The sequence below is a fragment of the Mobula hypostoma genome, chromosome 1 (genome assembly GCF_963921235.1).
Source record: "Mobula hypostoma chromosome 1, sMobHyp1.1, whole genome shotgun sequence".
Lineage (NCBI taxonomy): Eukaryota > Metazoa > Chordata > Chondrichthyes > Myliobatiformes > Myliobatidae > Mobula > Mobula hypostoma.
Genome location: NC_086097.1, coordinates 101,479,321 through 101,493,591, shown reverse-complemented (window position 1 = coordinate 101,493,591; position 14,271 = coordinate 101,479,321). Strand labels below are relative to the sequence as shown.

The window sequence follows — 14,271 nt, the reverse complement described above, 5'->3', positions numbered from 1 at the left end:
GGAGACAGATCAGGGAGGGATGAGGAAGTGTTGATAACGTGGATGGTAGATGGAGACAGATTAGTGAGGGACAGGGAAGTGTTGATAACGAGGATGGTAGATGGAGACAGATCAGGGAGGGACAAGGAAGTGTTGATAACGAGGATGGTAGATGGAGACAGATCAGGGAGGGACAGGGAAGTGTTGATAACGTGGATGGTAGATGGAGACAGATTAGTGAGGGACAGGGATGTTTTGATAACGAGGATGGTAGATGGAGACAGATCAGGGAGGGATGGGTGGGTTTTGAGACTCATGAGCGTAGATGATAGGTGGAGATAGATAAGTGAGGGAGTGGGGGTGTTTTGACATAGGGGATGTTGGGTGGCAAGTGGAGACAGCTATGGGGAAGTTTGAGACTGAGGATGGTAGATGGAGACAAGGAAGGGATGGGGAAGTGTTAAGTCTGGTTGTGATAGGTGGGTTGGGAGACTGTTGAGGGATGGGGAAGTGTTGAGACTGAGGATGGTAGATGGAGACAGATAAGGAAGGGATGGGTTAGTATTGAGACTGAGGATGGCTGATGATATATGGAGACAGATAAGGGAAGGATGAGATGTTGAGTCTGGGGTGGTAGGTAGGTACAGATGAGGGAGGGATGGGGAAGTGTTGGGACTCGGTGGTAGGTGGAGACAGATAAGAGAGGTGTGAGGAAGTGTTGATATTGAAGATGGTAAATGGAAGATGCGTGATATGTGGGGATGTTATGTACCCCTAGGGTTCATATTTTCTGTGGACTGTCACTTTAAAACGCCAGAAGAATGAGACTGACTTTTGGACACTGTTTGAGCTGTGTGTGAGAGGGAGAGAGAGCGAGAGAGATTTATTTGTTGGACAATCGATGTTATGGTTTCTCTGCAGCGTGTTTACTTTTTACAAGGACAGTTGCAGACACAGAGAAACACATGCTCAGAGTCAAGATGGTTTCGATCAATGAAAGACACCAGTGAGTGAGGTCCTGGTTTAAACTTTCAGTAGTCCAAAAGGGGTGAGTTGAGATCGATCCTGAGTATTGATAAACGACTCTCGCAAGTTTTCTGCAACTAGAACAAGTTTGCAGGAAGAGAAGATAGGAGCGATAGGTTTGAAACAGAAGAAACCTAGTGACAAAGAGATCACTGTTTGGATGCTCTCTCTAAGTAGCCCGTGAGGATGAGTTTGTTTCCATTCGACTATGAAAGTGTGATTATCACTTAGTTAATCCACAGGAGTGGGTTCTCTGGTGAGGGGGAAAACCTTTGTGAATACCACGTGTGTATTTACCCTCTGGGTGTGGTAGTTTACTGAAGAAAGGCACCCCTGTGGCAAATCACTGTTGGAGTTGTTTCTTATGTCGTGAAACTGGATAAGTGGCTATCACGTTGTGTGTTTGGGGTAACCTTGTGGAATCTACCGGTGTGTCAACCCTTGCCTGGGTGGTGGTTCCCTTGAAGATGGTCCCCTTTGTGATAAGCTACTGTTGGTGATAATAGACAATAGGTGCAGGAGTAGGCCATTCGGCCCTTCGAGCCAGCACCGCCATTCACTGTGATCATGGCTGATCATCCACCATCAGTATCCAGTTCCTGCCTTATCCCCATAATCTTTGATTCCGCTATCTGTAAGAACTGTATCCATCTCTTTCTTGAAAGCATCCAGAGACTTGGCCTCCACAGCCTTCTGGGGCAGAGCATTCCATACATCCACCACTCTGGGTGAAAAAGTTTTTCCTCAACTCCGTTCTAAATGGCCTACCCCTTATTCTTAACCTGTGCCCTCTGGTTCTGGACTCACCCATCAGCGGGAACATGCTTCCTGCCTCCAGCGTGTCCAATCCCTTAATAATCTTATATGTTTCAATCAGATCCCCTCTCAGCCTTCTAAATTCCAGAGTATACAAGCCCAGTCCCGCCATCCCGGGAATTAACCTTGTGAACCTATGCTGCACTCCCTCAATAGCAAGAATGTCCTTCCTCAAATTTGGAGACCAAAACTGCACAGTACTCCAGGTGTGGTCTCACCAGGGCCCTGTACAGCTGCAGAAGGACCTCTTTGCTCTTACACTCAATTTCCCTTGTTATGAAGGCCAGCATGCCATTAGCTTTCTTCACAGCCTGTTGTACTTGCATGCTTGCTTTCAGTGACTGAGGTACAAGAACACCTAGGTCTCGTTGTACTTCCCCTTTTCCTAACTTGACTCCATTTAGATAATAATCTGCCTTCCTATTCTTACCACCAAAGTGGATAACCTCACATTTTTCCACATTAAACTGCATCTGTCATGCATCTGCCCACTCACCCAGCCTGTCCAAGTCACCCTGCATTCTCATAACATCCTCCTCACATTTCACACTGCCACCCAGCTTTGTGTCATCGGCAAATTTGCTAACGTTACTTTTAATTCCCTCATCTAAATCATTAATATATATTGTAAACAGCTGCGGTCCCAGCACTGAACCCTGCAGTACCCCACTGGTCACCGCCTGCCATTCCGAAAGGTACCCATTAATCGCTACTCTGTTTTCTGTCAGCCAGCCAATTTTCAATCCATGTCAGTACTCTGCCCTCAATACCATGTGCCCTAATTTTGCCCACTAATCTCCTATGTGGGACTTTATCAAAGGCTTTCTGAAAGTCCAGGTACACTACATCCACTGGCTCTCCCTTGTCCATTTTCATAGTTACATCCTCAAAAAATTCCAGATTAGACGAGCACGATTTCCCCTTCGTAAACCCATGCTGACTCAGACCGATCCTGTTACTACTATCCAGATGTGACGTAATTTCATCTTTTATAATTAACTCCAGCATCTTTCCCACCACCAATGTCAGGCTAACCAGTCTATAATTCTCTGTTTTCTCTCTTCCTCCCTTCTTGAAGAGAGGGACAACATTAGCCACCCTCCAATCCACAGGAACTGATCCTGAATCTATCGAACATTGGAAAATGATTACCAATGCTTCCACGATTTCTAAAGCCACCTCCTTAACTACCCTGGGATGCAGACCATCAGGTCCCGGGGACTTATCAGCCTTCAGACCCAACAGTCTATCCAACACCATTTCCTGCCTAATATAAATTTCCTTCAGTTCATCCATTACCCTAGGTCCTTTGGCCACTATTATATCTGGGAGATTGTTTGTGTCTTCCCTAGTGAAGACAGATCCAAAGTACCTGTTCAACTCATCTGCCATTTCCTTGTTCCCCATAATAAATTCACCCGTTTCTGTCTTCAAGGGCCCAATTTTGGTCTTAACTTTTTTTTTCCTTTTCACATACCTAAAGAAGCTTTTACTATCCTCCTTTATATTCTTGGCTAGTTTACCTTCGTACCTCATTTTTTCTCCGCATATTGCCTTTTTAGTTACCTTCTGTTGCTCTTTAAAAGTTTCCCAATCCTCCAGCTTCCCACTCGTCTTTGCTATGTTATACTTCTTCTCTTTTATTTTTATACTGTCCATTACTTCCCTTGTCAGCCACGGTCTCCCCTTACTCCCCTTAGGATCTTTCTTCCTCTTTGGAACAAACTGATCCTGCACCTTCTGCATTATTCCCAGAAACACTTGCCATTCCTGTTCCACTGTCATCCCTGCTAGGGTATTGTTCCATTGAACTTTGGCCAGCTCCTCCCTCATAGCACCATAGTTCCCTTTGTTCAACTGTAATACTGACACTTCTGAGTTTCCCTTCTCCCTCTCAAATTGTAGATTAAAACTTATCATATTACAGTCACTACCTCCTAATGGTTCCTTTACCTCGAGGTCCCTGATCAAATCCAGTTCATTGCACAACACTAAATCTAGAATTGCGTTCTCTCTGGTAGGCTCCAGTACAAGCTGTTCTAAGAATCCATCTCAGAGGGACTCCACAAACTCCCTTTCTTGGGGTCCAGTACCAACCTGATTCCTCCAGTCTACCTGCATGTTGAAATCCCCCATAACAACTGTAGCATTACCTTTGCGACATGCCAATTTTAACTCTTGATTCAACTTACACCCTACATCCAGACTACTGTTTGGGGGCCTGTAGATAATTCCCATTAGGGTCTTTCTACCCTTAGAATTTCTCAGTTCTATCCATACTGACTCTACATCTCCTCATTCTATGTCCCCCCTTGCAAGGGACTGAATATTAGAATTAGAATTAGAATATCTTTATTGTCATTGTTGTGGAGCAATGAAACACAGTTTAGCAGCTCAACGTTTTGCAGCATGACAAAGAATATATACATAAAATAAACTCTAAAACCTCAGGAGTGCAGTCCAAAATTAATAATATATGGATGGGGGGGTAGGACTATTGCACACCTGCCATTCCTGGAAGTGTGATGCATTTACCTGCCGCTGTCTTAGGAGGGGGGTCAGGAGAACGGAAGGGGGTGTTATACATTTCACTGCTTGTGGGTAGAAGCTGTTAAGGAGTCTCTTTGTTTTCGTCCTTAATGCTCTGTATCTCTTCCCAGAAGATAGAGGGGAAAACAAGTGATGTCCAGGATGAGTGAGATCCTTTGAAATACAAGTAGCCTTCTTTTGAAGTCTGCCAGTATAAATGTCTCTGAGGGAGGGTAATGTTGTGCCAATAACCCGCTCTGCTACCCTCACCACCCGCTGCAAGTCCTTCCTGTTCTGTTCTGTGCAGCTGGCAAACCACATTGCACAGCAATACGTCAGGAGGCTCTCTATAGTTGTCCGATAGAAGTTGATCAGCAGGTGATGAGAGAGGAGAGCGTGCTTTAACTTCCTTAGGAAGTAGAGCCTCTGTTGGGCCTTCCCCACCTGATAAGAGATATGGGCAGTCCAGGTGAGGTCAGCCGAGATGTGGACGCCAAGGAACTTGAAACTCTCTACTCTCTCCACCTCTTTCCCATATGTGTGCAGAGCAGAGTGCTCGATGTGCTTTGATTTCCTGAAGTCTACTATCAGCTCCTTGGTTTTTGTGATGTTCAAGTCCAGGTTATTATGACAACACCATTCTGTCAAATGCTGTACCTCCTCCCTATAGGCTGTCTCATCACAGTCTGATATGATACCTATCAGGGTGGTATCATTCCTCACCAACAGAGCCACCCCACCCCCTCTGCCCATCAGTCTGTCCTTTCGATAGGACGTATACCCTTGAATATTCATTTCCCAGGCCTTGTCCGCTTGAAGCCATGTCTCTGTTATTCCCACAACATCATACTTAACAATTTCCAACTGTGCCTCAAGCTCATCCACTTTATTTCTGATACTCCGTGCATCCATATACAATACTTTTAATTCATTACTCCCCTCACCTCCCATACCAATTCCTATTTCACTTGGCCATACTGTACGATCCCTTCTTGAGCTTTCTGCTCTGTTGATTCTGCTGTCTTTCTTAACTTCTCATATTCTCACTTTCCCTTTAACTCCATCCTTACATTTCCAGTTCGTCCCCTCCCCCCACTACTTAGTTTAAACACACCCGTGTTGCAAAGGCAAACCTGCCTGCCAGAATGCTGGTGCCCCGCTTATTAAGGTGCAACCCGTCCCTTTTGTACAATTCATCCTTACCCCGAAACATACCCCAATGGTCCAGGAATGTAAATCCTTGCTTCCTGCACCAGTTCCTCAGCCACACATTCAGATCCATTATCTCTCTGTTCTTGACCTCTCCAGCACGGGGAACTGGAAGCAAACTGGAGACAACCACCCTGGAAGTCCTGCTTTTCAGCCTTCTTCCGAGTTTTCTGAAGTCACGCTGTAGAATGTCTTTCCTCTTCTTCCCCACATCATTTGTGCTGACCTGCACCACCACTTCCGGATGTTCACCTTCACTCTTGAGAATTCCCTGCCATCCGTCCATGACATCCTGGATCCTGGCACCAGGGAGGCAACACACCATCCTCAAATCTCGCCTGTTGCCACAGAAACCCATTTCTGTACCTCTCACTATGGAGTCCCCTACTCCTACAGAGACTTGGCTGGCACCAGGGCAGGAATGGATTCTCAATATTCCTGGATTTCAGTGCTTTAAAAGGGATAGAGAGGGTGGAAAAAGGGAAGGGGTGGCAATACTGGTCAGGGATACTATTACAGCTACAGAAAGGGTGGGTAATGTAGCAGGATCCTCTTTTGAGTCAGTATGGGTGGAAGTCAGGAACAGGAAGGGAGCAGTTACTCTCCTGGGGGTATTCTATAGGCCCCGTGGTAGCAGCAGAGATACAGAGGAGCAGATTGGGAGGCAGATTTTGGAAAAGTGCAAAAATAACAGGGCGGTTGTTATGGGTGACTTTAACTTCCCTAATATTGATTGGCACCTGATTAGTTCTAAGGGTTTAGATGGGGCAGAGTTTGTTAAGTGTGTCCAGGATGGATTCCTGTCACAGTATGTGGACAGGCCGACTAGGGGGAATGCCATACTAGATCTAGTACTAGGTAATGAACCGAGTCAGGTCACAGATCTCTCAGTGGGTGAGCATCTGGGGGACAGTGACCACCACTCCCTGGCCTTTAGCATTATCATGGAAAAGGATAGAATCAGAGAGGACAGGAAAATTTTTAATTGGGGAAGGGCAAATTCTGAGACTATAAGGCTAGAACTTGCGGGTGTGAATTGGGATGATGTTTTTGCAGGGAAATGTACTATGGACATGTGGTTGATGTTTAGAGATCTCTTGCAGGATGTTAGGGATAAATTTGTTCCGGTGAGGAAGATAAAGAATGGTAGGGTGAAGGAACCACGGGTGATAAGTGAGGTGGAAAATCTAGTCAGGTGGAAGGCGGCAGCATACACGAGGTTTAGGAAGCAACGATCAGATGGGTCTATTGAGGAATATAGGGAAGCAAGAAAGGAGCTTAAGAAGGGGCTGAGAAGAGCAAGAAGGGGGCATGAGAAGGCCTTGGCAAGTAGGGTAAAGGAAAACCCCAAGGCATTCTTCAATTATGTGAAGAAAAAAAGGATGACAGGAGTGAAGGTAGGACCGATTAGAGATAAAGGTGGGAAGATGTGCCTGGAGGCTGTGGAAGTGAGCGAGGTCCTCAATGAATACTTTTCTTCGGTATTCACCAATGAGAGGGAACTTGATGGTGAGGACAATATGAGTGAGGTTGATGTTCTGGAGCATGTAGATATTAAGGGAGAGGAGGTGTTGGAGTTGTTAAAATACATTAGGACGGATAAGTCCCCGGGGCCCGACGGAATATTCCCCAGGCTGCTCCACAAGGTGAGGGAAGAGATTGCTGAGCCTCTGGCTAGGATCTTTATGTCCTCATTGTCCATGGGAATAGTACCGGAGGATTGGAGGGAGGTGAATGTTGTCCCCTTGTTCAAAAAAGGTAGTAGGGATAGTCCAGGTAATTATAGACCAGTGAGCCTTACATCTGTGGTGGGAAAGCTGTTGGAAAAGATTCTTAGAGATAGGATCTCTGGGCATTTAGAGAATCATGGTCTGATCAGGGTCAGTCAGCATGGTTTTGTGAAGGGCAGATCGTGTCTAACAAGCCTGATAGAGTTCTTTGAGGAGGTAACCAGGCATATAGATGAGGGTAGTGCAGTGGATGTGATCTATATGGATTTTAGTAAGGCATTTGACAAGGTTCTACATAGTAGGCTTACTCAGAAAGTCAGAAGGCATGGGATCCAGGGAAGTTTGGCCAGGTGGATTCAGAATTGGCTTGCCTGCAGAAGGCAGAGGGTCGTGGTGGAGGGAGTACATTCAGATTGGAGGGTTGTGACTAGTGGTCTCCCACAAGGATCTGTTCTGGAACCTCTACTTTTCGTGATTTTTATTAACGACCTGGATGTGGGGGTAGAAGGGTGGGTTGGCAAGTTTGCAGACGACACAAAGGTTGGTGGTGGTGTAGATAGTGTAGAGGATTGTCGAAGATTGCAGAGAGACATTGATAGGATGCAGAAGTGGGCTGAGAAGTGGCAGATGGAGTTCAACCCAGAGAAGTGTAAGGTGGTACACTTTGGAAGGACAAAATCCAAGGCAGAGTACAAAGTAAATGGCAGGATACTTGGTAGTGTGGAGGAGCAGAGGGATCTCGGGGTACGTGTCCACAGATCCCTGAAAGTTGCCTCCAGGTGGATAGGGAAGTTAAGAAAGCTTATGAAAGCTAACACCCCATAAGTCAAGGGATAGAGTTTACGAGTTGGGATGTAACGATGCAGCTGTATAAAACTCTGGTTAGGCCACACTTGGAGTTCTGTGTCCAGTTCTGGTCACCTCACTATAGGAAGGATGTGGAAGCATTGGAAAGGGCACAGAGGAAATTTACCAGGAAGCTGCCTGGTTTAGAAAGTATGCATTATGATCAGAGATTAAGGGAGCTAGGGCTTTACTCTTTGGAGAGAAGGAGGATGAGAGGAAACATGACAGAGGTGTACAAGATAATAAGAGGAATAGATAGAATGGATAGCCAGCGCCTCTTCCCCAGGGCACCACTGCTCAATACAAGAGGACATGGCTTTAAGGTAAGGGGTGGGAAATTCAAGGGGTATATTGGAGGAAGGTTTTTTACTCAGAGAGTGGTTGGTGCGTGGAATGCACTGCCTGAGTCAGTGGTGGAGGCAGATACACTAGTGAAGTTTGAGAGACTACTAGACAGGTATATGGTGGAATTTAAGGTGGGGGCTTATATGGGAGGCAGGGTTTGAGGGTTGACACAGCATTGTGGGCCGAAGAGCCTGTACTGTGCTGTACTGTTCTATGTTCTACTACCACGCTCTGCCTGACGTCTGTCTCCTCGGCTTTGCTTCAGCGCCAATTGTTAACTCGCAGACCTGACCGCCTCTCAGGCTGGCATCAACTTCTGTCCCAACAGCTTCCAAGAGGGTGAACCTGTTTACGAGAGGCACATCCCCCGGGGTCTCCTGTACTTCAAGCATCCTTTCCTTGCTCATCGTTTCCCCCCTTCTCTCTTCCGGTATCCTCGGTGTAACAACCCCACTGTAGGTCCTGTCCAAAAAACTCTCGTTTTCCCGGATGAACCTAAGGTCATCCAGTTGCCTCTCCAGTGCTGCAACACGGTCTTTCAGAAGCTGAAACTGGACACATTTTCCACGGGTGTAGGAGCCAGAGGCACTATCAGTGTCCCTGACCTCCCACTTCATGCACGCAGCACATTGAATCAGCCTAGCGGTCATCTCTTCACCACTTCTCACCCTCTATAACTGTGGCGTAGTCTCCTCTCTCAGCCTCCTTGCCGAAGACTCTCGAGGGGTCCTCACTTGGAGTGAAGCTCGTCCTCAGCCTCTGCTCACTGAAGCCTCTTGAGCCAAAGCCTTCCTACTCTGTCTCCCTCTATTCCGTCGCCTGCTACAACGTCGCCCGCTCCATCAAACTGCTCTCTTTTAAATACTCCTGCTGACTCACGGACTGACTTGCACGCGCTTGCGCAGTCCTGTCCCGATCAACTGCCGAGAGGAAAAAAAATAATCCATACGTGGATTCTGTTTGAGTATCCTGTGGCCACCACTTTGGGATGACCTGTAGCTGAGTTCGGGTGTGGTACCACTTGTGTTGAAAGGATATTCATTGAAGATCACTGTCGGTGATACTTCGTGTGTGGAGTGGAACAACTTCAGAGATGAAACCTACAGCCCTTGTATTCTGGTATTGCTATTGTAGAATCTGTGGAATATTGACGTAATTGCCTTCTCACAACATTCGCCTTTTGGATTACAAATTTCTCTCATTAATTAACCTGAGCATTGAACTGAACTATCTTACATTCCATCATAAGACTGTATCCCTTACCACCTAAGCTTGAAGAAGTTAGGATTTTATATCTCCACACCTATATGTGCATAATCTCTGCTAACCTGTTTGATTTATCTGGTTTTATGTTACCTTATTACGTAGTTTCTAATAAAATAGCATTAGTTAACAGCAAAAACAGACTCCAGGTGTGTTCCATTTCTGCTGGTTCTTAAACCCATTACGGGGTATGTAACAAAATTGGAGGCACCGCTGGGATTTGAACCCAGGATCTGCTGTTTACCTGCTGGTTCCTTTAACCCATCCCGAGTCCCTAACAGATTGGGGCCTGTGTCTGTGATCTGAGCAAATTGTTTAGGGGTTTAATCAAATTGATGGGGGGAAATCCCTTTTAACTCGTGTGTAGAAAATCAGCAGCAATGGATGTTGATAAATTTCTGGAAACGCCAACCTCTGAGACACTAGAGGTTGCCAGAAGGTTGAGTTGTTGAGTATTGCAAAAAAGTTGTAACTTACCAAGGTGAAATCAACAATGAGGGGGTCACAGGTGCAGAGGATAATAGCTGAATATTACGTATCTGAGGAGGTGTTTAAAGTGGAGGAGTTGAAGTTGTTTCCTGAAAGTAAACCTGGCAGGTGTGAGCACCAGTTTCAGAGGAAAAGACTAAGGATCAAGGCTGAGGAGAAGCGAAGACAGCTACAGCTCAAGTTTGAGTTACGAGTAAAACAGCTCGAGGCTGAAGAAGAAGAAAGACAGAGGCAGTTCAAGCTGGAAAAGATAGAGGAATTGCAGTAAGGAGGTCCAGTGTTGGAACCTGAAGATTTTTACAGCTTGAAAGAGTTGGTGTTGATTGAAGAATTTAAAAGTTGTGTCCCCGATGATGTAAGGGCACACCTAGATGAAAAGGGTGCCGCTACCTTGTGGGAATCTGCTAGGTTAGCAGACGAGGTTGTTTTAACCTACAAGGTTGAGATTACTCCAGATGAGAGTTTCCCAGAAAGCAGCTGGGAGGATCAGGGTAACCTGGAATTCAAAACTGGGACTAGTGATGAAGGCCTAAAAGAGGCAGCTGTCTCAATTGCCTATGTTCAGGTTGTTGAATTACCTGGGGATTCACAGGATAATGAACCTTGTGTTGAAAATCAGTTAAGGTCTGAGGTGTCTGACTTGGTTGAAAAGAAATGCAGTCCTTTTGTGTCAGATGGACTTGGTTCAGTGAGTAAGGGATTAACCTTGGTACCAGTGGAAATTGGGGATTCTCAGTCACTTGTGTTAGTTGGTGATGAGATGAAAATTGGTGAGGTAAATGTTATTGACGGTATTGGGGAAAAGTATTGTTTCTGAACCTTTGAATAAGGTAAATTTAAAGTCTGGATTGGTTTCAGGACCGTTGACCTTGCTGAAGGGACAGTGGTTTGGTAACAAGGTGCCTGCTAGTTTGTTACAATATGATTTGGAATTTCAGAATAAACAATGTGGGGTTGTTTACCAATTTTGTGGTGTGGAGAGACAAAACTTGAAGTGTTGTTTTGACCAGGAGGGACTATCTGTGGGTGTTAGTATGGAAACATATAGAACTAAAGATCTTGGAGATAAAATTAATGACTTGTTTGGAACAAAGAACTTGTTTGGAAGTTCAGCAAATGGGCTTAGGTTGGAAAATGTTGGTGATAAGCTAGCACCTGCGCAGCGTAAAGTTCAGGCAGTCTGTGAAGGCATTCGAACTGGTAAGCAAGCTGATCACATGATGGTTAATTGTTTTGTGGTGAAGTGGAAAAGAGAAAATGGTTGACCAAATGCCATTTTGAAGACAACAAGATCTAGTTTTGCAGGAATTTGATTTTTGTACTAAAGCATGTGAATGGTAAAGACAATATCATGGTAGACTGATTGCCTGAATGTTCAGTTTAAAAGTGAAATAGAAACTAGTACTTGTATATGCTTCTGTAATGTGCTACATGATAATCACATATGTATTGCTTTATATTCTGTAATGTACAGTTAAAAAATATTGCCCTTTGATCAAAATTTTGCTTTCTTCGGGGGAGGTGTTATGTACCCCTAGGGTTCATATTTTCTATGAACTGTCACTTTAAAATGCCGGATGAATGAGACTGACTTTTAGACACTGTTTGGGGGGGGTGGGAAGAGAGAGAGAGAGAGATATGGATGGATGATGGGCAATCGATGCTATGATTTCTCTGCAGCATGTTTACTTTTTACAAGGACAGTTACAGACACAGAGAAACACATGCTCAGAGTCAAGGTGGATTCGATCAATGAAAGACACCAGTGAGTGAGGTCCTGGTTTAAACTTTCAGTAGCCCAAAAGGGGTGAGTTGAGTTCGATCCTGAGTATTGATAAACAACTCTCAAGTTTTCTGCAACTAGAACAAGTTTGCGGGAAGAGAAGAGAGGAGTGATAGGTTTGAAACAGAAGAAACCTAGTGACAAAGAGATCACTGTTTGGACTCTCTGTTGGAGTTATTTCATATGTCGTGGAACTGGATAAGTGACTATCACATTGTGTGTTTGGGGTAACCTTGTAGAATCTATCAGTGTGTCGACCCTTGCCTGGGTGGTGGTTCCCTTGAAGAGGGTCCACTTTAGGATGACCTGTAGCTGAATTCGGGTGTGGTACCACTTGTGTTGAAAGGATATTCGTTGAAGATCACTGTCGGTGATAATTCGTGTGTGGAGTGGAACAACTTCAGAGATGAAATCTACAGCCCTTGTATTCTGGTATTGTTATTGTAGAATCTGTGGAATATCGACGTAATTGCCTTCTCACAACATTCGCCTTTTGGATTACAAATTTCTCTCATTAATTAACCTGAGCATTGAACTGAACTATCTTACATTCCATCGTAAGACTGTATCCCTTACCACCTAAGCTTGAAGAAGTTAGGATTTTATATCTCCACACCTATATGTGCATAATCTCTGCTAACCTGTTTGATTTATCTGGTTTTATGTTACCTTATTACGTAGTTTCTAATAAAATAGAATTAGTTAACAGCAAAAACAGACTCTAGGTGTGTTCCATTTCTGCTGGTTCTTAAACCCGTTACGGGGTACGTAACAGGGGATGTGTTGATACTGAGGGTGGTAGATGGAGACAGATAAAGGAGGAATGGAGAAGCATTGAGTAAGTGATAGGTGGAAACAGATGAGGAACGGGGATGTGTTGACACAGGAGACTTTAGTTTGCAGGTGGAGATGGACAAGGGAGAGGTGGGGATGTGTTGAAACGGGATGGTGGATGGAGACATATGGGAGGGATGGGGAAGAGTTCTGACTGGTGAGGGTTGTTGATAGTTGGAAACAGATAAGTGAACGATAGGGAATTTTTGAGACTGGGGGTGGTAGGTGCAGACAGATAAGGGGGGTTGTGGAAGTGTTGAGACTGGGGATGGTGAAATGCTGAAATGGAAGCTGGTTGATGGAGCCAGATAAGGTAAGAATAGCAAAGTGTTGATCCTGGAGATGTAGATGGAGACTAATAAGTGATGGTTGAAGAAGTGTTGAGGCTGAGGATGGTAAATGGAGATAGATAAGGGATGCATGGGGAAGTGTTGAGACAGGGTAGTAGGTGGAGACAGATAAGTGTTCAGACCATGGTGAATGGTATGTGGTGACTGATTAGGGAGGCATGGGGAGTGTGATGCAGGGGGTGGTAGTTGGGTGGAGATAGAGAAGGTAGCGATGGGGAAGTCTTAAGACTGAGGGTTGTGATGGTAGGGGGTGTGATGTAAGAGAGGGATGGGAAGTGTTGAGACTGAGGAAGGTAGATGGAGCCTGATAAGGGAGGGATGGGGAAGTATTGAAACTGGGTGTGATAGATAGTGACAAATAACCTAGGGATGGGAAGTGTTGAGACTATGGATGGTAGGTGTTGGATGTAGACTGATAAGGGAGCGATGGGGAAGTATTGAGACTGGGTGTGATAGATGGCGCCAGATGAGGCATGGATAGGGTTGTGCTTGCTGAGACTGAGGATGGTAGTTGGAAACAGATAAGGGGAGGGATGTGGAAAAGTAGAGGCTGGGTTTGGTAGGTGCTGTTGGGAGAAATAAGGGCAGGATGGGGCTGTGATGAGACAGAGGAAGGTAGATGGAGCCGTGTTGAGACAGAGGAAGGTAGATGGAGCCAGATAAGGGAGGTATGGAGAAGATTGAGACTGGGTGTGATAGGTGATGATAGATAAGGGAAGGATGGGGATGTGTTGAGACTGCGAATGTTAGCTGATAGTTGGAGACATATAATGGATGGTTGGGAAAGATTGAGACTAAGGGTGGGAGACCATGGTGGAGAAAGACGAGGGAGGGATGAAGAATTGATGAGCATGTAGGTGGTAGATGGAGACAGATAAGGGAAGAATGGGGAAGTGTTGAGATTCAGAATAGTGGATGGAGACTGACAAGGATGGTTGGGGATATGTTAAGACAGGGTGATAGATTGAGGCAGATAAGGAGGGGTTGTGAAGTGTTGAGACTGAGGTTGGTAGATTTAGACAGATACAGGAGGGTTGGCAATGTCTTGAATCTGAGGATGTTATGTGGTATG

At 45.3% G+C, this 14,271-nt stretch overlaps 1 protein-coding gene across 1 annotated transcript in view; it reads left to right on the top strand.

Moving 5' to 3' along the window:
- The first annotated feature begins 323 nt into the window (after window positions 1–323).
- Window positions 324–14,271, top strand: part of plekhd1 (pleckstrin homology domain containing, family D (with coiled-coil domains) member 1) — a 311,066-nt gene continuing 297,118 nt past the window's right edge. Inside the window, exon 1 of the mRNA XM_063053877.1 lies at window positions 324–1,027. The gene's annotated coding sequence lies outside the window, so the exon portion shown is untranslated. The remainder of the gene's footprint in view (window positions 1,028–14,271) is intronic.